Here is a 13,167-nt window from a genome sequence, read left to right as displayed (position 1 = left end):
GATAGTCCATATATTCGGTCTTCTCAGTTTGGCGTTGGATCTTTTTAGTAATTGAAATTGTATCCAACGAGAGCAGCAATTTCGCGATACTATAAACCGCAATCGCGATGGGCTACAATCCGACCTTTATCGAAGTCGGAAACGTGATGGTACGCATTTTTCCTCCTTACACGAGGCACCAGAACAACGTTTCACCAGGCAACACTGGTCAATTGCTGTTTGTGTATGAGAAATCGGTTGGAAACTTTCCTCATGTCAGCATGTTGTTGGTGTCGCCACCGGCGCCAACCTTGTGTGAATGCTCTGGAAAACTAATCATTTGCATATCACAGCATCTTCTTCCTGTCGGTTAAATTTTGCGTCTGTAGCACGTCATCTTCGTGGTGTAGCAATTTTAATGGTCAGTAGTGTATATTATGTACTGACGTGAGAATCGTATGCTTCACCAGCAGCTAATGTTTGTTCTGGATTGATATGCAGCTTGATTGTTAAGCAGTCATTTTACCTCGTCTTCACTCAAAGAGCGTATTATATCAGCATACATAACTTTTCTTAGTCAGACACTGAGTTTACATGCATGTAACTGCTCAAGCTGATTGCTGTACACAAATTTTCTATGTAATAGGCCGTTGCTTTAAAAACGCGACATGTACGTTTGAACAGCGAAAGATAGTAGTTCCGTGGCAGGCGTTCCCAAGACGACCTGTCCAGATGGTGAAACCAGACCACGTCCTAAGCTATTAGGCTGAGCGGCAATTGCGTCCTGCCCTGACATATGTAGATGCGGCCACCACAAGACACAACATTTCGCTCCATTCATTTGAATACCAAATGTACGACGGCACCGTCGGAGCCCTGTCTTATTGTCCTAGTCTTGTGGTAACGGCGGGTAAGACAACGCCAGGCGCTGTAACTTGTCCGACTTCGACGCAGGAAAACTTTGGCTGAACAAGACAGTGAGGAATAGCTTCCTCTACCTCCGGATGTGCTGAGGCAGCCAGTGCGGTTCTCCGGTAAGAACGTCTTGCAGATGCCACACTTCGTACAAAGATGTGATTCGCTGACAACTATGCTCGCTTTTATCGTCGACACTATTGTCAACGTGTCTGCGGTACTGCATGCGTATAAAAATGCAGAGAATTGATGATTTTACCACACGCTGGATATTAACTAGATCTGCAGGTCATGCACAACCTCACATAATTTCCAAGCCAATCTCATGACTTTTTGCTGAGAATTCAAACCAGATAAATAAAAAAGCAAACTTTCTGGTTCAATCTAATTGGTTAAGTCAACAACTTTGACACTGTAGTATATAGTCGTTAGTAAAACAGGTGGCTGCCAGTGCAGGTTCGAATCCTGCATCGGGCTAGGTTTACCTAGTTCTAAGTCTAGGGGAAATAAAAGAAAGGTTCAGGAGTGGAATTAAAATACAAGGTGAAAGGATATCAATGATACGATTCGCTGATGACATTGCTATCCTGAGTGAAAGTGAAGAAGAATTAAATGATCTGCTGAACGGAATGAACAGTCTAATGAGTACACAGTATGGTTTGAGAGTAAATCGGAGAAAGACGAAGGTAATGAGAAGTAGTAGAAATGAGAACAGCGAGAAACTTAACATCAGGATTGATGGTCACGAAGTCAATGAAGTTAAGGAATTCTGCTACCTAGGCAGTAAAATAACCAATGACGGACGGAGCAAGGAGGACATCAAAAGCAGACTCGCTATGGCAAAAAAGGCATTTCTGGCCAAGACAAGTCTACTAATATCAAATACCGGGCTTAATTTGAGGAAGAAATTTCTGAGGATGTACGTCTGGAGTACAGCATTGTATGGCTCAAATGGCTCTGAGCACTATGGGACTCAACTGCTGAGGTCATTAGTCCCCTAGAACTTAGAACTAGTTAAACCTAACTAACCTAAGGACATCACAAACATCCATGCCCGAGGCAGGATTCGAACCTGCGACCGTAGCGGTCTTGCGGTTCCAGACTGCAGCGCCTTTAACCGCACGGCCACTTCGGCCGGCCAGCATTGTATGGTAGTGAAACATGGGCTATGGGAAAACCGGAACAGAAGAGAATCGAAGCATTTGAGATGTGGTGCTATAGACGAATGTTGAAAATTAGATGGACTGATAAGGTAAGGAATGAGGAGGTTCTATGCAGAATCGGAGAGGAAAGGAATATGTGGAAAACACTGATAAGGAGAAGGGACAGGATGATAGGACATCTGCTAAGACATGAGGGAATGACTTCCATGGTACTAGAGGGAGCTGTAGAGGGCAAAAACTGTAGAGGAAGACAGAGGTTGGAGTACGTCAAGCAAATAATTGAGGACGCAGGTTGCAAGTGCTACTCTGAGATGAAGAGGTTAGCACAGGAAAGGAATTCGTGGCAGGCCGCATCAAACCAGTCAGTAGACTGAGGAAAAAAAAAAAAAAAAAAAAAAAAAAAAAAAAAAAAAAGTCTAGGGGACTGATGACCTCAGATTTTAAGTCCCATAGTGCTTAGAACCATTTGAACCATTTGAAAACAGGTGGCAGACTTGGGTTCATAAGAAGGGTACTAGGAAAATGAAAAGCTGAAGTACCTTTTCTTATTTCGCGAAAGATGCAATGTTACCCCAAAACGTGGGTCATACCGTTTGAGAGAATCAAAGAAGAAATTGTGGATAAACGTCGGGGATATGCAGCCACCGGAGACTTTCAGGTCGAAAATAGCGCTGGAGAGGCCTATAGCACAGGCTGTCCAGTACTTTACAACATAAGGAAGAAGATCGTGGTGCTTGGAGCTATGAGAGTTATGTGCTTGGAACCAGGACAGAAATACTGCCATTAGGGCCTTCTATTGCATGAAGTTGGATGGAAGAATGAGCAGGCTGTTAGAACCCTTGAAACAAGCAGAGAGCGGTCTGTCTTGAAATGTAGAAGCGTAATTGCCTTATGAAGCTGAATATGCATGTTGGACAAAGTGTGGCCTGACAAGTGCAACCGTTCACAAAAATAATTAATGCATCTGGCTATAAATGAAGTGAATGAGCTAAACGCTAGAGGACATCCCGTGTTAGCATCTTTATTTCTGCTGCGCTGAAGGGGACTTATGAAAATGCAAAACAAGTTAAATAAAATAACAGCAAAAGAAAGTGCAGGGTCTTAAGGACAAGTCAATACGTGGTGGAATGTTCTTTGTGTATGCGATCCTTCAGGTAGAAAGTATGTTAAAAGAGTTCTATGTAGTAACCACCAGCAATTATTCTGTGGTGCCCTCTTCATCGAGTTACGCAATTAACCGGCAGCTTCACAATATTTAAAGAGTGTTTCAAAATTTTGATTACATGTCTCGAAAACGTGTAGTGGGAACTGAGTAGGTATTACTTTGAATAGCGATTCGTATCTGGAAACGTGCAATTTCCGTGCTACAGAATGTGTACCACGTCCTTGCTTGAGTTGGTTGAAATAATAGTGAGCCTCATGGCAATAAACTTGTGTAGATTTTTTGTTTCGTGCAGCACTGGCTTCAAAATAAATAATTTGTTTTTATTGCGATAAATGTTCTTTTTTTGGTCTGGCAACGTTTACTCTCACCTCCTTGCTCTCTACGACCTAAAACAGTGCTAATTAATAATGACAGAGTTATTGGATTTGTCGACAACTATTTCGTGTCGTTAATAAACTAAATGTGTCTAGCAAATTCCTAGGGTCTTCAAAAACAATCGGCGTAGATTCGCAGTGCAGGTTAGGGCAGTGAGGATGAACTTTTTATGAGAAAACCATTCTAACACTGAGGGTGCTCAGTGAGCTACGGAGATACGTATCTCGAGAATTATTAAGAGAGGCACGAAAACAATGGTTTGGGGAACATATTGGGCAGGGAGAGACATGTAGCCAGAAGGAGTGACAGATGGACCAAGGGAGGCATTTGAGGTATTACAGGGGATGAGAAAATGTTGATTCTGGTTGGCAAATGGGATTAGAGGAAATAAGAAAGAGACGTGGATGTGGTACCTAAAGACCGCAATGTTTGGGGAACATATTGGGCAGGGAGAGACATGTAGCCAGAAGGAGTGACAGATGGACCAAGGGAGGCATTTGAGGTATTACAGGGGATGAGAAAATGTTGATTCTGGTTGGCAAATGGGATTAGAGGAAATAAGAAAGAGACGTGGATGTGGTACCTAAAGACCGCAATGTTTGGTGAAGTCTAAAGAAGGACTTTATCGATAAGGGCATGTCAAAAATCTGCTGCTGCTGATGATGAACAGCCATCGGAGACTAAATAACCACCCCATTAAACAGGACGTAATGCACCCAATAAAAAGAGGTAAGACAGCATAATATGAATGTAATCACTATATTGTTGTTGTTGTTGTCTTCAGTCCAGAGACTGGTTTGATGCAGCTCTCCATGCTATTCTATCCTGTGCAAGTTTCTATCTCCCAGTACCTAATGCAACCTACATCCTTGTGAATCTGCTTAGTGTATTCATCTCTTGGTCTCCCTCTACGATTTTTACCCTCCACGCTGCCCTCCAATACTGAATTGGTGATCTCTTGATGCCTCAGAATATGCCCTACCAACCGATCCCTTCTTCTAGTCAAGTTGTGCCACAAACTTCTCTTCTCCCCAATTCTATTCAGTACCACCTCATTAGTAATGTGATCTACCCATCTAATCTTCAGCATTATTCTGTAGCACCACATTTCGAAAGCTTCTATTCTCTTCTTGCCTAAACTATTTGCCGTCCATGTTTCACTTCCATACATGGCTACACTCCATACAAATACTTTCAGAAACGACTTCCTGACACTTAAATCTATACTCGATGGTAACAAACTTCTCTTCTTCAGAAACGCTTTCATTACCATTGCCAGTCTATATTTTATACCCTCTCTACTTCGACCATCATCAGTTATTTTGCTCCCCAAATAGAAAAACTCATATACTACTGTAGGCGTCTCATTTCCTAATCTAATTCCCGCAGCATCTCCCTATTTAATTCGACTACATTCCATTATCCTCGTTTAGTTTTTGTTGATGATTATATCCTGCTTTCAAGACACTGTCCATTTCGTTCAACTGCTCTTCCAGGTCCTTTCCAGTCTCTGACAGAATTACAATGTCATCGGCGAACCTCAAAGCTTTTATTCCTTCTCCATGGATTTTAATTCCTACTCCGAATTTTTCTTTTGTTTCCTTTACTGCTTGCTCAATATACAGATTGAATAACATCGGGGAGAGGCTAAAACCCTGTCTCCCTCCCTTCCCAAACACTGCTTCATGTCCCTCGACTCTTATAACTGCCATTTGGTTACTGTACAAATTGGAAATAGCCTTTCGCTCCCTGTATTTTACCCCTGCCGCCTTCAGAATTTGAAAGAGAGTATTCGAGTCAACATTGTCAAAAGCTTTCTCTAAGTCTACAAATGCTAGAAACGTGGGTTTGCCTTTTCTTAACCTGTCTTCTACGTGAGGTCGTAGGGTCATTATTGATTCACTTGTTCCAATATTTCTCCGGAATCCAAACTGATCTTCCCCGAGGTCAGCTTCTACCAGATTTTCCATTCTTCTGCAAAGGATTCGAGCTGGTATTTTACATCCGTGACTTATTAAACTGATAGTTCGGTAATTTTCACACCTGTCAACACCTGCTTTCTTTGGGATTGGAATCATTATATTCTTGTTGAAGTCTGAGGGTATTTCGCCTGTCTCATACATCTTGCTCACTAGATGGTAGAGTTTTGCTAGGCCTGGCCCTCCCAAGGCTGTCAGTGGTTCTAATGGAATGTTGTCTACTCCCGGGGATTATATGGAACTATATGGAACGAAGAAAAAGTTAGTAGATTTGATGGCGCAGGCAGCACTGTGTCAGTGTGTACTGGTGAAACCGGTAATTGTAACGTACTAGCATCAGACCTGATACCCACAGTAAGAGAGGTGGAGATTATACTCACATACACCTAAATATCCCAGTAAAGCACTAGTATAAACCAAGAAGTGTTCTAAAAAGTTCTCCGTGTGAATAACAAGGGTGAATTTTTACCACAGAGTTTTTAAGGAAAGAGTACGCAGAATATACTTGTCACAGACAGCACTCTGCGAATGCAGCTCCGAAAAAGGACGGAATCGCTTGTTGTTCCACTATGACACCAACCCGGATTAAACAGATTCGATGCTGAAGAATTTGTGACCACTGGACAACAACTGTCTACTTTTTACAAATTTGCTACCGAAACACAAATGCCTTTAGATGATGGGATTTGCTTTTCAGTGTGTAAGAGTATCACACTGCTCCCAGTTTGCTATAGCGGCTAGACAATGGTGTTGTGGCTACTGCTGTGATGAAGCACAGTTTTATCGCAAAGCTTGGATGATAATATGGAAGAAGCGCTGTATGAGTCCAGGTATTCCGACTTGTGTGAATTAAGGACTGGCAGTTAACGACTAAGAGCATTATGTCAAAGAAAAGCCTGCCGCGTTGGCGGAACCGCTTCAGTCCGGAACCGCTTGACTGCTACTGTCGCAGCTTCGAATCTTGCCTCGGGCATGGATGTATGTGATGTCCTTAGGTTAGATAGGTTTAAGTACTTATAAGTTCTAGGGGACTGATGACCTGAGATGTTAAGTCCCATAGTGCTCAGAGCCATTTGAACCATGTCAAAGAAAATCTCCGTGGAAAGTAGAAAGGTGTAACCTGCGTTGCATAGCACACACATATTTACACTGAAGTGGCAAAAGTCATACGATATATCCTAATATAGCAGAGGACCTTAATTTGTCTGGGGTCGTGCAGCAGTTCGACGTGGCATGGACTCAACACATCGTTGGAAGTCCCGTGCAGAAAGTATTGAGCCTTGATGCTTCTACAGTAGTCCATAATTGTGAACATGTTGGCGGTGCAGGATTTTGTGCACAAACTGACCTGTCGATTATGTCCTACAAATGTTTGATCGAATTCATGTCGGACGATCTGCGTGGCCAAATCATTCGCTCGAATTGACCAAAATGTTCTTCAAACAAACGTGGCCTGGTGACACGACGAATTGTCATTCACAAAAATTTCATCGTTGTTTGCTGCAAGCCAGCCGCTGTGACCGAGAGGTTCTAGGCGTTTCAGTGCGGAACTGCTCTCTGCTACGGTCGCAGGTTCGAATCCTGCCTCGGGCAAGGATGTGTGTGATGTCCTTAGGTTAGTTTGGTTGAAGTAGTTCTAGGTCTAGGGGACTGATGACCTCAGATGTTAAGTCCCATAGTGTTTAGAACTATCTGAACAATTTGTTTGCTGCAAATGCTCTCCAAGTAGCCGAACATAACCACTTGCAGTCAATTATCGGCTGAGTTGGATCGGATGACCCAGTTCATTCATGTAAAAACAGCCAACACCGGGGGCTGATGACCTCAGAAGTTACGTCCCATAGTGCTCAGAGCCACAGCCAACACCATTATGAAACTATCATCGGTTTGCACAATGTCTTGTTGACTGGTTGGGTCGATGGCTTCGTGGGGTGTGCGCTACACTCGAACCCTACCATCAGTTCTTACCAAGTGAAATCGGGACTCATCTGACTATGCCAAGGTTTTCCAGTCGTCTAGGATCCAAACAATATGGTTATGCGGTCAGGAGACGGGCAGCAGGCGGTCGTACCGTTAGCAAAGGCACTCGAGTCGGTCGTCTGCTGCCGTAGCCCATTAACGCAAAATTTCGCAGCACTGTCCTAAAGGATATGTTCCTCGTACGTCCCGTACTGATTTCTGCGTTTATTATGCGCAGTGCTGCTCCTCCGTTAGCACTGACGCACGATGCGAACGCTGCTGCTCTCGGTAGCTAAGTGGAGGCCGTCGATCACTGCGTTGTCCGTGGTGAGAGGTAGTGCCTGCGATTTGGTACTGTCGGCACACTCTTGACACTGTGGATCTTGGAATATTGAATTCCCTAACGATTTCCGAAATGGGTTGTCCCATGCATTCCATGTTCAATGTCTGTTAATGCGGCCCTAATCACGTCGGAAATTTTTTCACGTGAATCATCTGAGTGCAAATGACAGCTCCGCAAATGTACTGCTTTTTTATACCTTGCCTTGTTTACGCGATACTATCGCCATCGGCGTATGTCCATATTTCCAGTCCATCACTTTTGTCACTTCAGTGTACATTGCACGAAAGGTGGAGAAAAAAAAGAAGTGTAAGGAAATGTTGCACAAATATGTGGAAACCTTTTCGGTTCAGTACGATATTTTGAGAACATATAAATTTAATAACGTTGTACCTGAATTTTAACGATGGTTTTATAGTAAGTCTTAAATACGTAATACAAAAACATAAAACTACGTCTGTAGAGCGCACGAGTTCTTTTGTGAAAGTTCCTCAAATGATTTAGGACTGCCACATCAGCCCTGTTGGAGCCGTTTTCTTTATCAGACTTTATGGTTTCTGATCACTAAGACTCCGGTATCATACATATGAACGCCTTAGATGTCAGTACAAGATTCTGCTCGATATCCAATGGTGTTGTCGATGGAACGTTAAACCCTAACTTTACTTCCTCTTGTAAACAATACCATCATATCGTACATGGTAATCCAACCACCCTGATACAGTGGTCCAATATAAATCAAGCCACAGCATATGATTCGTTGACATCGCAGTTCCAAACAACAAGCCACATGGAGAAAATAAGCAAGTATACTGAGCGATAGGTATAATGATAAGGGAGTGGGACAGGTTGCCATTATTTACATCTGCATTTACATACGTACTTCGGAAGTCACCGTATGCTGCATGGCGAAGGGTACCTTCTTCTATTGGTAGTCAATTTTTCTCTTTTTCCACTCAAAAATGAAGCGTTGGACATACGCCCTAATTTCTGTTATCTTGTCTTCACGGTCCTTACGCGAAATGTACGTTGAGGGCAGTAGTGCAGTTCTATAGACAGCTGCAAATGCAGGTTCTCTAAATTTTCTTAATAATATTTCGGTACCAGAGCATCGTACTACCTGCATGGATTCTCATTTGTTTTCACGAAGCATCTCCGTAACTCTCGCGGGTTCACTGAACCTACCGGCAACAAATCTAGCAGCACGCCTCTGAATTGCTTTGACGTCTTCCTTTACTCCGACTTGGCGGGGATACCAAAAAATCGAGCAGTAGTCAGGAATGGGTCGCACTAGTGGTCCTATACGCGGTCTGCTTTACAGATCAAACAAATTTTCCTAAAATTTTCCCAGTAGACCGAAGTCGATCGTTAGCCTTCCTCACTATCATAATTACGTGCTCGTTCTATTTCATATCGCTTTACGACTTTACTCCTAGATCTTTGAACAACGTGGCTGTGTCAGCAGCACAGCGCTAATACTGTAATCGAACGTTACAGCATTGTTTTTCCTACCCATCTGCACTAATCTATATTATTAGACATTTAGGGACAGCTGTCACTAATCAAATAAAATAGAAATTCTGTCTAAGTCATCCTGTATCCTTCTACACTCACTTAACGACGGCATTTTGCTGTATACCACAACGCCACCAGCAAACAGTCACGGATTCCAGAATGAGATTTTCAATCTGCAGCGGAGTGTGCGCTGATATGAAACTTCCTGGCAGATTAAGACTGTGTGCCGGACCGAGACTAGAACTCGGGAACTTTGCCTTTCGCGTTCAAGTGCTCTACCATCCGAGCTAACCAAGCGAACCTTGCAGAACTAGCAGTCCTGGAAGAAAGGAGAGCTTCTGTGAAGTTTGGAAAGTTGGAGACGAGGTACTGGCGGAAGTAAAGCTGTGAGGACGGGGCGTGAGTCATGCTTGGGTAGCTCAGATGGTAGAGCACTTGCCGGCGAAAGGCAAAGGTCCCGAGTTCGAGTCTCGGGCGGCACACAGTCTTAATCTGCCAGGAAGTTTCAGTCGCAGATTGCTGCTCATCCTATCTGTCAGATTGTTTATGGATGTCCTGAGGGATATCGCGCCATATTCTGTCCAATTAGCGCGTTACCGTGAAAATCCGGAATTGGTTGAAGAGACCTGCTCGCACCAAGTCTTCTCAATTTGCGGGGGGAGATCTGGCGACCTAGATGACCAAGGTAGGGTTTGACAAACACGGAGACAAGCAGTAGAAACTCTCGCCATGTGCAGGAGGGAAATATTTTTGCTGAAATGTAAGCCCAGGATGGCTTGCCATAGAGTGTAGCAAAACGGGGTGTCGAATAGCATGGACGTAACGCCGTGCTGTAAGGGTGCCGCAGATGCCGACCTAAGGGGCCCTGCTGTGGAAAGAAATGGCACCTCAGGACTCCTGGATGTTGAGCCATATGGCGGGCGACAGTCAGGTTGGTTTCACATCACTGTCCGGGGCGTCTCCTGACACATCCCTGGTCTGGAATCTCATTGACTGTCGTAGAACTGTCATCCGTGATGAGTGTTGCTTCGAACTGAGACCCGATGACCAGTAAAAACGTGTCTTGTGACGCCTCGGACAGAGGTGGGACTGTCGCTCCCCATATGGCCCGACGTCAAGGGGTGATGGCCTGAGGTGTCATCTCATTTAATAGCAGGAACCCTGTGGCTGTCATCCACGGCATCCTTATAGCACAGCGGCATGTCGACGATATTCTGCGACCCATTTCGTTGCCATTCATGGCAAGTCATCCTGAACTTATCTTTCTCGAAGATCATGACCACTCGTACACGGCTAGAGTTTCTACTGCTTCTCGTCTTGCTTGTAAAGCCTAACCTTGGCCGGAAAGATCAACAGATCTCTCCCCAAATTGAGAACATTTGGAGCATTAAGGGCAGGGCCCTCCAACCATTTCGGGCTTTTGAAGGCCTAACACGCCATTTGGACAGAATTTGGCACGATTTCCCTCAGGAAGACATCCAACAACTACATCAGTCAATGCCAACTCGAGTAACTGCTTGCACAAGTGCCAAAGGTGGACCAATACGTTACTGACTGATTAAATTTGCTTCGTTCTCCTGAATAAATCATTCAGCTTTTCTGAAATTTAATTATTTGTATGCCTGTACATGTACATTGCACCTACCGATATCCGTCCCATTTGGATAACCGCTTCGTGGTGTTTCTTTTTTTTTTGTAGTTGAGTTGTAGCGGCACCACCGTTTAAGATGGGAAAGGGTTAGCTTCGGTGCAATATTTCTGAGTGCACAAGTTACGCCCAGGCGCAGGCCTGCTGACAGTAAGTTACGCTACCAGCGGTTGCGAAGTAGAATGGAGGCCATAGGACTGTAGACCCACTGAAAAAACGCAGTGGTGTGCATGGCTCAGGTTATAGGCAGAAGGGGCCCACTTGCCCAACCTAGATGTTATGAGTACGTGACTCGGAGTAGCGCGTTAGCAAAAGAGAGGCACACAGCCGCGTATAAATAGGCGCCGGTTCACTAATAAGGGATCCAAGTGTGACAGCTCTCCTGGACTGTGAGCGTGTCACACCAACGGCAACACACAGCAGCGTATGGGGCGCCAGCGTTCCAGTCCATGGCGGGTCGCTGGTTTGACACTCTGAGGCCAACGTGGGGAATTCAAGTGTGACAGTTCTCCTGGACGGCGGAGTGTGTCACACCACCGGCTACACGCAGCAGCAGATGGGGTGCTGGTGTTCCAGTCCATGGCAGATCGCTGGTTCGACCCTCTGAGGCCAACACAGGGTCCGCATCCAGCCACCGGCGGGCCACGCCACAGCTTGCTACTGCAGGCAGTTTTGTTAGCTCCCAACACACGCCGAAGTGAGGGAAGTAGATTCGGATGCTGGATTGTGGGCGCTTGTTGTCGCCGTGATCTTAGACACGCCGGCAAAGAAGCACACAGCGGGCCACCCTGCAAGAAGCACTGAGGCAACAGGGATGGAGATAGCTGAGTCGACTGCCGGCACAGCCTGACGTCATCACAACTCCGCGGCTGTACAAGGCTGACACACAGCAGTGTGGTACACGGGTTACTGAGGTAGCCATTCCGTGCCAAGCCATTTCGCAGACAACAAAGTGGTGTCAGCATGAGGGGAACCGGTGACGCAGACCGAGAGGGATGGGGGCACTGTAGCTGGAAATAATAAATCACTTGGGAAACTCGGACGAGTTTTCATACAATGCATCCTGACAGCCCATCCTCATCCAACATTCCATTACATTTGGTGTCAGAATATCGGGCATTGTCTGTACAGTACGACGTTCGAGCCCACTACCTGCATTACAGTCACAAAATGTGGGGAGCGTTGAGCAAGTTTGTAGAGGTAAAAACTTGGAAGGTATTGCTGATCTCGGCAGCTAACAGCCAGTACGCCGAAATGACAAGGGAGGAAGCTGCCATAGCTGGAAGGTAATGCTATGTCCAACCAGGGTGATAAGCACCAATCCGGACACGTGCATGGTGCAGTTATTTTGAGCCAGGAGGGAAGAAATAGACTGTGCAAGGGACATTATGGAGCCAAAATTGAACTTGTAACGGGTCGGGATGCATTGGATCTACTCCACCTACGTAGCTGGGAATAATAAATCATTTGGGAAACTCGGACGAGTTTTAAGACGGTGCATCCTGACAGCCCGTCCTCATCCAGCATTCCTCTACAGAGTGTTGTATTAACTATTCTCCTTGCATTCTAATTACTGTAGTACAATATCAAAACTTTCTATGCCAGACGACGGCGCCGCTCCAGAATCGAAAGAGTTCCCATTGTTTCTGATGCGTTCTCCGTATCATAAGAGATTGACTGCGACAACAAAGGTAGTGGCACTTTTGATTCTTAAGACTAATTCGCCGCTATCAACATTTAATGGCATATACCAGTAAACAGTTGAGTCTCACTTCGAGCGCATTTATTTTAGTCTGTTCGCAGTGGCTGACAAAAATAATATTCTTCAAAAAAAGTAATGTTTTGCTTCACAGATCAGGATTTTCTATGAAGCAAAGATACGATGACATTATATTAGGTACTGAGCTGCTCTAAGATCGATATTTGTACGACACAAAAAACAAATATTATGCAGCAACAGATTTAACAATGAAAGGATATAAAATTCAAAGTCTTTTCCAGGTCTCTGTTGATCCATTGTGGAATTGTTTTCAAGTCTTAGAAACAAACACTCCAAAAACGGCTTCACTGTTTGTGCTTTCGTTTTAGAATTCACGGAATCTAGATATTGATGGCTCCAGCTATGCCCG

Source organism: Schistocerca nitens, chromosome 4, assembly GCF_023898315.1.
Source record: "Schistocerca nitens isolate TAMUIC-IGC-003100 chromosome 4, iqSchNite1.1, whole genome shotgun sequence".
NCBI lineage: Eukaryota > Metazoa > Arthropoda > Insecta > Orthoptera > Acrididae > Schistocerca > Schistocerca nitens.
The sequence above is the reverse complement of the archived record's forward strand: the minus strand, read 5'-3'. Positions refer to the sequence as shown.